At 39.4% G+C, this 10,692-nt stretch overlaps 1 protein-coding gene across 1 annotated transcript in view; it reads left to right on the forward strand.

The window, feature by feature from the left end:
• The first annotated feature begins 5,152 nt into the window (after window positions 1–5,152).
• The window catches only part of ccdc136a (coiled-coil domain containing 136a), a 33,848-nt gene continuing 28,308 nt past the window's right edge, over window positions 5,153–10,692 (forward strand). Inside the window, exon 1 of the mRNA XM_016244135.1 lies at window positions 5,153–5,236. The gene's annotated coding sequence lies outside the window, so the exon portion shown is untranslated. The remainder of the gene's footprint in view (window positions 5,237–10,692) is intronic.

Genomic DNA, 10,692 nt, shown 5'->3' on the forward strand with positions numbered 1-10,692 from the left:
GAAGGTGAAGATAAGGGCAGATGTAAGACCCCCGAAGGAAATGAGTAGATACTGAGGTATCACTCTGATCCGGACAAAAGCACTGACGCCCTGTCTGGATCACATCCCTTAGGTCTTTTACTTACCTTCCTTTGACCAGCGATTCTTCCTACCCCTACCCGCGGGCGGGGGAGGAGCGCGAGCCACGACACTTGCCTTCTGAGCCAGTCTCTGTTCCTCAAAACTGAGACGGGCTAGGACCCCTGGGTTGTTCGGGCTCAGACCTGGACTTCGTGAAGGCCGCTATCCCGATCTTTCAGCAGGTCAGCCTGATATGCTTGGAGCATCAACATCGCGTGCAATGAAGCGACAGCCCGACCTGCTGCAGCTGTGTATGCCCTGGCATCCGAGCGAGATGTCAAGGAGGAGAGTCTTAGAGGCCGTCTCACCCATAGACAGATAGCTGGCCAGCGTCTCTCTATAGGGGCATCTTCTCATAACCGCTTTTGCGCATCGCCTCGATGTTGGCATAACTCGTATGCTGGAATCGATGGATGCGTGAGGAAAAAACGGCCTCTTCCATTCCTTCTCAATCTTTAGTATACTACTAGTACACTGATATTTGTGTACTTACTACATAAAGTATACTTTAAAATATACTTGAACTTTACTTAAGTATACTTGCTAAAATAAACTTGAAGTATACTACTTTTTGGTAAGGGTTAATGTCCAAAAGATAGGCCCAGAAGCCCATACACAACATATTCACAAAATTTTGTCACACCTGAGCCTTTAGCTCAGCCTCACCACCAGAAGGCCCCTCTTCCTAAATATTGACTATCATGTTTCAAGTTTAAAGAAGTCTACTTTTGCCACCATTATCTAACTCTAACGAGTTACATAATCAGAGTACTTTTCAAGTAACTAGTAATGCATTACTTTTAAATTCACAAGAAAGGTCTGAGTTATTTTTCTAAAAAGTAACAGTTAGTTTGTTTCTCATGCATTGACTTACAGCTCTCCTGTCCTCATGCTGAGAGAAATCAGGAGTAAAGTGCAGAGCATTGTGTGCGCTGTGTGAACATGTTACTGTAGTTCTAGACTAAATGCCAACATGCATTTACTCATCTCACTGCCCAAAAACAGATTCAGTATTCCTCAAAATCAGTAAAAACAGTGAAATGCAATCTCAGAATGACAAAAACGTGCAATAATTAAACATGTTAAATAACACAGATGTCCTTTGTGTATTTAATCCCATTTTATCAACCAACGTCTTTGCTGCTGACCTTCGATGATCCAATTCAACCATACTAACAAGCAAAACTGACTTCAGATAAACATAACAATTGTGTTTTTTTGTGAATGAGAAGAACTTGTGACAGCTGAAAAGTTTATTTAAGCTGTGCCCTCTACTGTACAGATTTATTCTTATTTCCCTCAAGCTTATTCAATTTGCTTTTGATGTAAAAGTTGTTTTACACTGCCAAAATAGAACTTTGTTTTTTATATTAAAAATCCCATATTGTCAAAACTGACATTTCCTGGCTTTTTTCATGATAACTGAGGTCTAGGTGCTATGTAACTACCATATAAGTTTCAAAACAGTCAGTCCACAGTAAAAATTCACACAGCCTGCTTAAAGTAGCTGTGATTTTTCACAAACCGTTATGACTTCCGTAAAAAGTTGACGTCAGAACTACACAGTCACCGCCTTCATTCACCACCCCGAGCACCGCCCACAGTCCCACTCTCCTTTAGCCAAACTAAACAAACCAGCAAGCTCCACCCAGATGAGAAAAAGTAACACAAAGATAATGCAACACATTACTTTTCATAAAAAGTAACTAAATTAGTTACTTTTTTTTTGTGGGAGTAGCGCAATATTGTAATGCATTACTTTTAAAAGTAACTTTCCCCAACACTGATCTTCAGTGAGAGGGATGGATATTCGAACCCTCCTGAAACAGGACAGAGCTTGATTAGCCAGCCAGTGTTGCCAAGTCTGCGTTTCCCCCGCAGAATTAGGTTACTTTAACACTGTTGCTGCGGGTTGTTTTTCATGTCTATGGGTTAAAGCAGGGGTGTCAAACTCAGCCCTGCAAAGTTCAGTTCCAACCCTGCTCTAACACACAAACCATGTAGTTTCCAAATTAGCCTGAAGGACGTGATTAGCTAGATCAGGTGTGTTTAATTAGGGTAGAAGCTAAACTTTGCAGGGATCCGGCCCTCCAGGAACTGAGTTTGCCACCCCTGGGTTAAAGCGACCCCAATAACGTGATATTTAGCCCATGGAATACGAATTGTACCAGGGGGAACCCCGCCAAAAAACATGTAGCTATTTTACCCCTTTGGAGCACAATGTGATTGGGCTAGTTTTGAGTAGCAATTGGGCAGGTTTTGTTCTGAAAACCTGGCAACCCTGCAGCCATAACCTGTATAGACCTCATTAACCAGCGATTAAACAGTCAGGGACTGTTTAATAACTGCAAAGCCATAACCAATTCACTGCTGTCACAAATCATCTCATCGCCGAAGAATGAGGACTGCTAATTAATTAATTAATTTATTCTGAGTACCATTATGCCACTCAGGAATCTGCCGCACTGATAAGATACTTATCAGTCTCATGAGTGCTATTATATAAAACGCAGGACAAAACTGCAGTGGTCAAAGCCGTTCGCATTTCATTACTTGTTGGCATGACAACTAACCGCGATGACACATGGGTTACAGAGGAGAGGCCAGGTCTTTATAAACGCGGTTGTTTGCATTTGGAGATTTTTGTAAAGTGGTGACATCATTTCCTGAAGCATCCTTCTCATACTGTATGAAATATGAAGAGTTTTAAAAGGAGCGAAACATTGAGCGTGCTTGGTAATGATGCAGCGAGTAAATAGAATTTCTTCGGTTTTAACTGGCATATTCATCACCCGCAGTATGTGCGCTTTTCCTGTCTGTGTTATAGTCTCAAACTGTCCTATTTCTACTGTACATTTCCATTTAGTTGCTTAGCAACAATGCACTGCCAGAGGAAAGTCAGATGATAGGAATTACTGCTTCATTTGAAAAAGGACATTTAATATATAAATGAAACATGAAATAATAACCTTCTAAGCCAAATAACTTTATGACCATAAAACTATTAGATCAATAAAAATACATTTAAAGCTTTAAATGCATCTATTGAAATCTATTGCAATCCACAAAGCACCAAAAAAAGTTTCCTCAGAATCATTTAAGTAGCCTATAATTTTACTACAGCTTATTATGTATTTTGCATAAAAAAACGAAAGGTAAAGGGAAGAAATACTTGTCTTTACTGAAGTGGACACACAGTTTCTGAAGCTTGTAGTTTTTTCACTGTTGTGCAATTTAAAAACACTCCAGATTTAGTTTATTTCACTACTAAGCTCACTCCAACTAAAATTCATACAACAGTACATGCATAACAATGCACATGCACTACAAGCAATTGAGGCAGCTCAGTGCAAACCAAAATTCCAAAAGAAAGACAGAGGAGTAGGTCTTTGATTCATATGTAATATGAACATAGGTATGCAATATTTGCAAGACTGTTTACAAAGCTCTTGGATATAAAGCGAGTCACAATGTTTTTCTTGTAGCATTAGTTGTAGTCCTGACATTGTTGGTCAGGCTGCATGTTTCTTAGTAAAAGATAAACTCCTGTTCAGTGTTCATTGTCTGCCTCCTGATTTCACAGCCCAGTGTAAACAATACATCATAATTCATGTGACTGCTGCTAAGAGTTTTATCCAAACCAGTATGACTTTGCTCCAAGGAACACAAAAGAAGACATTTTGATTAATAATATTATGCAGTTAAATGACTGACAACTGAGACTTTAAAGCCTCAAAAAGGGCACCTAAGCACCATCGAAGTATCATCAAAGTAGACCACACTGCTTATATTATTCTTTCTATTCTTCTGAAGTCAAACAATAGCATTTTTTCCCCCGGTGCATTTCAATGGGATTTGGATACTTTAGATTTAGAGCACCATGGATGGATTTTTATTTTGATGTGAGCTGTTCGTTGAAAGCAGTTCACGATGTCTTGTGATTTCTGCTGTTTTCCCCATGCATTTCCACACTGGAACAGAAGATCAGTGTCCTGAAGCACATTATATTCCCTTAACACATGAGGATGTATGTGTGGATGTTTTTGTGTGATGTGTTTATGTGTCCCCAGCCCATTTCTACCCACCCACCAACCCACACACATCACGACGCTTTACAAGACCTCATAACTAACTCTACAAACTCTACAGAGGCAAAGTATAAGATGGAACATTATATAAATCTGTTACATGGCTCACTGGATTGACTCCTATTGGTCAGCTGTGGACAAATATTTTTAATAATGCAGTGTCTATTTGTTGGCAGAGGCTATTTGCACTAACTCCGCCCACCAACGTATGATTGGACTGGACCACATTACAAAAGACGGCCAGCAATCGATGGCTTCAGTAGCACAGATGATGAAGCGCTTAAAGGGTTAGTTCACCCAAAAATTCTGTCATTAATTACTCACTCGTGTCGTTTCAAACCCATAAGACTCGCTCATCTTCGGAACACATTAAGATATTTTTGATGGAATCTGAGAGCTCTCTGACCCTCCCATAGACAGCAAGGGAACTGCCACGATCAAGGTCCAGAAACATAGCAAGGAGATCAGTAAAATAATCCATGTGACATCAGGGGTTCAACCCTAATATTACAAAGCTACGAGAATACTTTTAGTGTGCAAAAGAAAAAAAAATAACGACTTTACTCAACAATTCATCTCCTCCTCACCCTAGCACCATTTTGGAGAGTATCCACTGAACGTAAACAGCGTATGCTGTTCTATGTCAGCTGCGCCATGCGGATACGTTTTCTACATTGTCTGTGCTTTGATTTGAACGTAAAACAATGTATCCGGGTGGCAATGTAAAAAAATATAAAAAATAAAAGTTAAACTTAAATATTCCTTGTCCGTTTAATAATTTATTTGATGAGCTGCGTAATAAATGACTCTGCTTGGCGTAGGCAACCTGATCACCCCGTCGGGTTTATTTTGTGTGGTTATGACTTGCGGATTCTACATGATCCCTTACATAATATGCTGGAGAGAGAGAGAGAGAGAGAGAGAGAGAGAGAGAGAGAGAGAGAGAGAGTGTGAATGTTTTTCTCCTCACTCTCTCTGTGTGCTCGTCTGCTGTGGTTATCATGGACAAGCAGTCTTCATATCAGCAGGTAAAAAAAATCTGTTCCTCTGTGTTGATTAAGCTTGTATTTTAGCTCCTGCTGAATGCTTTGCTCTTTGCATGCTGGCTTTATTCAGTCTGCATTCTGTGTTTTGTTGATCAGTAGCTCAGCTAGATGTTTACAATGTCAAATACTTTTCACGAGCAGTTAAACAAATCTATTAAAAGAAGTCCACATGCATTTTAACGAGTCTACTTACCACATTAAGAGTAATTCCCTATTTAGTTGAAGATGACTACCACAAACATAAAGAAAGTAAACAGTTTTGCGTAAACAAGTACATCTTTTTTACTGGAAAACAAGGTGGAAATGTATATTCTTGTTGTCTTGCTAGTACATCACTGTTGAGATTTTTCCAACCGAATGAATTTGCTGGTTCTGGAGCTCAGATGGACAGAGTTCGAAGCAGGTCTGTGCGGGACTGTTTTTTTAGTCCCGCTCCCGCAAGGTTATATTCCGCACCCACCCGCTCCCGCTATATATTCACTCTTTGTTCACCCGCTGTCCGCTTAGAATAATTTTCTTCCCGACCCGACCGTTCCCGCTAAATTTAGATCTTGTTTCCAGAATCTCACATTTAAATTTCCGCTACTGAAAGAAAGAGGCTGTCAAATAAAAGTGTATTCTGCACAAAATTGTATGTTATTTTATTCGTCTTGTCAAGATCTTGAATTTATTGACTTTGACTTGAATTTATATGAATTATCTTAAGACACAAAATTAGTTTAATATTTTATTTTAAAATACATACCCCGCAAATAAAACGCGTGACGGTAAAAGCGCGCGTGCATAACAGTCCTGAGTGCAGGCTGTACCGGTGGTCATTAAGAATAAAGCGCAGATATGCTGTTCTAAATGGACGTCGGGAACAGGATATTGTTAGACCGCCCGCTCCCGTTCCAATTACACCAGAGTTACCGACCGCTACCGCGTTTTATTCGGGAATTTAATCCCGCGGCGCAAAAAATCTGGTCGGGTCCCGCGCCGCGGGGTTAAATTCCCAAAGACCTATACAGTGAGGTGTCATTTTGAAAATTAAAATGCGCTAATATTGGATGATAGCAAGGTTTGGACACCAATATTCACAACAGACCTGATCTATTAAGTAAAGTAATGTAACAAAAAGGGCATTCTATTATAAGAGTGCTGCATGATCAAGCAAAAAATTAAATGTGCGTTGAATTGAAACCATTAAACTGATAATGAAGCACATTTTCCTGTGTTGATTGGTAACAGAGCTGAATCTTTGGTGAACACACAGAGGGCATCACAAATAAACCCTTTACTTTCATTAGGGGTGTTGGAAATAGTTGCTGCATGTTTTCTCTTTTCTATTAATTAATGTGGTTTCTTTGATCCTCCTCCACATTCACTGCCTCATTTCACCCCTTCACTCCATTTTCAAAGCGTTCTCTCTTTCGCCCACACAGCACATTGTTGTACCTGCCAGTTCGCAGCACCCACACACACTCTCGCCCACTAACACCCAGCCACACTAATGCAGTGGTGCCCCGAGCCCCCACACACACACATTAACACCAAACCTCAATAACACATAGCAGCAAAGATGCCTTGAGTGCTGATGAGCTTTTCCTGAACTTTCGCACAAGCATGCATATATTTAAGTGATGTCAAACAAGTGCTGTTGTACTGAATAAATATCCAACTACAGCTGTTATAGCTGGGCTGATATTCTGTATAACAGCACAGTTCCACGTGTGAGATGTTGTTCAGTTGTTCTAGATATGTTGTCACTATTCTAGACAGTTGCTTCTGTCTTTTCCTGACTTACTTTAATTATGGTTATAGGACTCTTAGTTTGAACAAATACTCACTGGACTATTGCAATAATTACAAAAGACACGTATGGAAACCTAAAAGTGCTTACACACTAAGAACAACAACAACAAAAAATAAAATAATTGACAACAAATCTCACCAACATCTAATCATGCCATCATGCCATTCAAAAGTTTGGGATCAGTAAGATTTGTAAGTTAAAACCCCCCCCTAAATTTTCAGCATCATTCAGTGTCACACGATCCTTCAGAAATCATTCTAATATGCTGATTTATTAGTAATGCTGAAAACAGTTGTTGAAAACAATATTTATATAACAATACACATAACCGTTCAATTTTTTTCTTTCTTTCTTTCTACAAAAAAAATTATAATTTTTTTTATGCATATTATACATTCTAAGCATATTAGAATGATTTCTGAAGAATCATGTGACACTGAAGACTGGAGCAATGACTGATGAAAAAAGGCCTCTAACACCAGCTTGTTCTATTCTTTTTCTATTCTATCTGTTTTCTTTTTTTATTATATAATAAAAAAAACTTTCATATCATTGCTCTTTTGTTGATTTTGATTGCTTTCATTGTCCTCATTTGTAAGTCGCTTTGGATAAAAGCATCTGCTAAATTACTAAATGTAAATGTAAATGATGAAATTGGAATTGCGGTGGACCCAGTCGACCCTGTTGCTGGGCCTTGGAGCAGTGGCGGACACAGCCCATAGAATAACTGCAAGGCTGTGGAAGAGCACCAAGAGCCGTGGAGCAGGAGGCGTGAAACAGAACAGGACCATGAGGAAGTGACAGGACATGGAGCATGGACAGATCTCACAAGTCTGGTGAAATAGACATAGAAGCATAACCTGGAGAGATGTGGCAGACACATGGACACAGGCCGAGGAACAGCCGACTCAAGGGACTCGGCAAGCTCATGGAGCACGGGGGCCTCTGCGACAGAAATAAAGTGAAACTTTTCCCCTGAGACTGTTATCCAAGATGACAAACACTGGGGTTCTTCGGAAAGCTCTGCAGAGATGCAGAGACCCTCTCTATACCACTACATTTTCCAAAAACATCACCTCAATGAAGGACTTTCCTTAAAAGTCTTCCCTTAACCATTTGTCCTGTTATCGTAAGTAGTGTGAGTGAATATGGGTCTACTATTGGCACTTTTGACGTAACACTTTTCCACATCCACGAACAGCATAGCATCTGCAGGCTATGGAAGTGATATGGCAAAGTTAGTGTGGAGGTGTTGTTGTGGAGGTGGTAAGATGCAAATGTGATGTCACGCTGTGGAGAAAGAAGACAATTAGTTGTTTTGGCTGCTTGCTTTCTTTTTCTGCAGTGAGAGATTTGTGAATTCTAAATCTCAAGTTTGTAAGTTTCCATGTCAAAAAATCAAGAAAATTTGGATTCCTCATGTCACGACTCCTTTAAAGGATCCATTAAGAAACATTCATTCGAAAATTCATTAAGATTTCCATCCTTAGACCTCATGCTGCGTTATGTGTCAGGAAAGAGCTGCTGCAGGTGGTTACGACTGGTGTGTACAATGCAGCATAAGGCAGGCAAAGTATTCATTTCCACAAACAAATTTATTGTCATGAATCATAGAATTTAAATTGAACAAAAACTAAGACAAACTTAGAAGTGTAATAGGATGCTGTACACAGGATACTGTGGATCTTTGTGTGTGTCATAACACAGACCCGAACTGAATTTACACAATTTGAGCTGTTATTCAGTGGAAAACCAAGAGAGCTGGTGCTATATCATATGAAGCTCATGAGGAGGTGGCTGTAACTAAACCCACAGTTGGCAACCCTGGCAGCGAAGACACTGACAGAGCCATTACGAGTAAACCTGCTTATGTTGACTAAGAAAGAGCAGTTGAAAGAGGCATTTTTCAGATGTACTTCCCAGAAGAACTAATATCATACAGCATGATTCATGTCTCATATAGAGCGACTCTACAGTGTGCCAGAGGATAAAAAGATACAGGAACGGAGGTGATAGAAGAGTCCCTGGACCAAACCCATTGTGATGATCCCCAAGCTGGACTGCTATACAATGCCCTGTGCACTAAGAATTAGACATCACATTCAGTGTCACCAGATTCAGTGCTCAGATTTCCTTGAGCCATTGGCAGTACTAGATGCTTCACTATGGCCTTCATGGGGCATCTTGAAAAAGATTTTACCAAAGAGCCTGCTGCTTGAATGGATTTATTAGGGAAACTGCGCAAATGCGAGTAAAACAAACAATAATCAGTTTAATCTAAAGGTTGCTGGACTCGATATAATGTTCCTTACAACTTACCAAATATCTAGTGGTCCATGATATATTGGATTGCAGCCAGGAATCGTGTTTTCTGACATTTATATGTGCCTGATTTAGACGCTGGGGAAATACATGAAGCAAATTTGCCTGTGAACGCTTTATTTAAATACAAAATCGGTTGGTCTAAATCCGGGTGATCACTTACATCAATGTTATATATATTTCTGTCATGACAACTCTCGGAGGGATTGGCATGGTAATGTACATGACAATGTTAATGTATTTGGTCTTGGCGGAATAGATCTGCTACGCTGCTTTGGCAGAGCACTTACAGAGACTTGCTACTGCCAATACATCCACAACATGCTGCTGTGAGCATGTAAGAAATATTGCTGCTGCAAATATAACATACTTGAAATAACCCCCATATAGTGTACATGAATCACCTCATAGCAGATCTATACAGGTGGAGCTGGGGAAGTTGGAGGGTTTCTGAAGCAAGCTGCAACTGCTTCGGCAAGCACTAGTCATATATTTGAATGCTGAACAGTGAGCTCATTGGCTACCGATACAGAAGAGAACCAATCAGCTGTGCCATGTGATAATGATGTCATTAGGTCAGATTGAGTTAGACCTATCGGACTGCGCCATCTAGAGTTTCATGCCAGAACTCTGTATTTTATAAATAAGGTAGAAAAAAGTATATAAGTTGGTTGAGGGGTTTTGATTTGTAAATTCAAAAATGGCAGTGACACAATATTTTAAATTTAGAACTTTACATTTTACATTTAAAAATTAATGTTTTGAATTTAACATGTAAAACTACATTTTGAATTTATATTTTTACATTTAAAATGCGAAACTTTGTTTCAAAAGTGTACATTATTTTACATATTGAAATTCGAAATTATTATACATTTCAAATCCGTGTATCATTCGATCATTCGTTTTTTGATTTAATATTGAAAGTAGAAAAATGAGAAAACGGCTCCTTTTTCGTATTTTCGTTTTTTTCCAAAACACGAAAAACCAGAATTCAGCTTACATTTTCGTTTTTCGTTCTTTGGTGGAAAAATGAATAAACAGCTTGAATATTCGATTTCTACACGTGGGTGGGAATTAAACGCCCCTTTCTGCTGATTGGTCAGCCGAAGATCAAATCGTGCCTTCGCAGTATCACGCAGCAGAATAATAGTCCTCCGCTACTGCAGTTGTATGGATTCTTAATGCATTTATTGCAACTACATTTAGTCTTTTTTCATCAAACAAACTAATGAATAGCTCGACACAACTCGTACCGGGGCAGAGTCTAGACAGGGCTTTCTTCTGTGTAGATATAAATTCTATTCTTTGCATCAGCTGG

This window comes from Sinocyclocheilus grahami, unplaced genomic scaffold, assembly GCF_001515645.1.
Source record: "Sinocyclocheilus grahami isolate Dianchi unplaced genomic scaffold, SAMN03320097.WGS_v1.1 scaffold709.1, whole genome shotgun sequence".
NCBI classification, from domain to species: domain Eukaryota; kingdom Metazoa; phylum Chordata; class Actinopteri; order Cypriniformes; family Cyprinidae; genus Sinocyclocheilus; species Sinocyclocheilus grahami.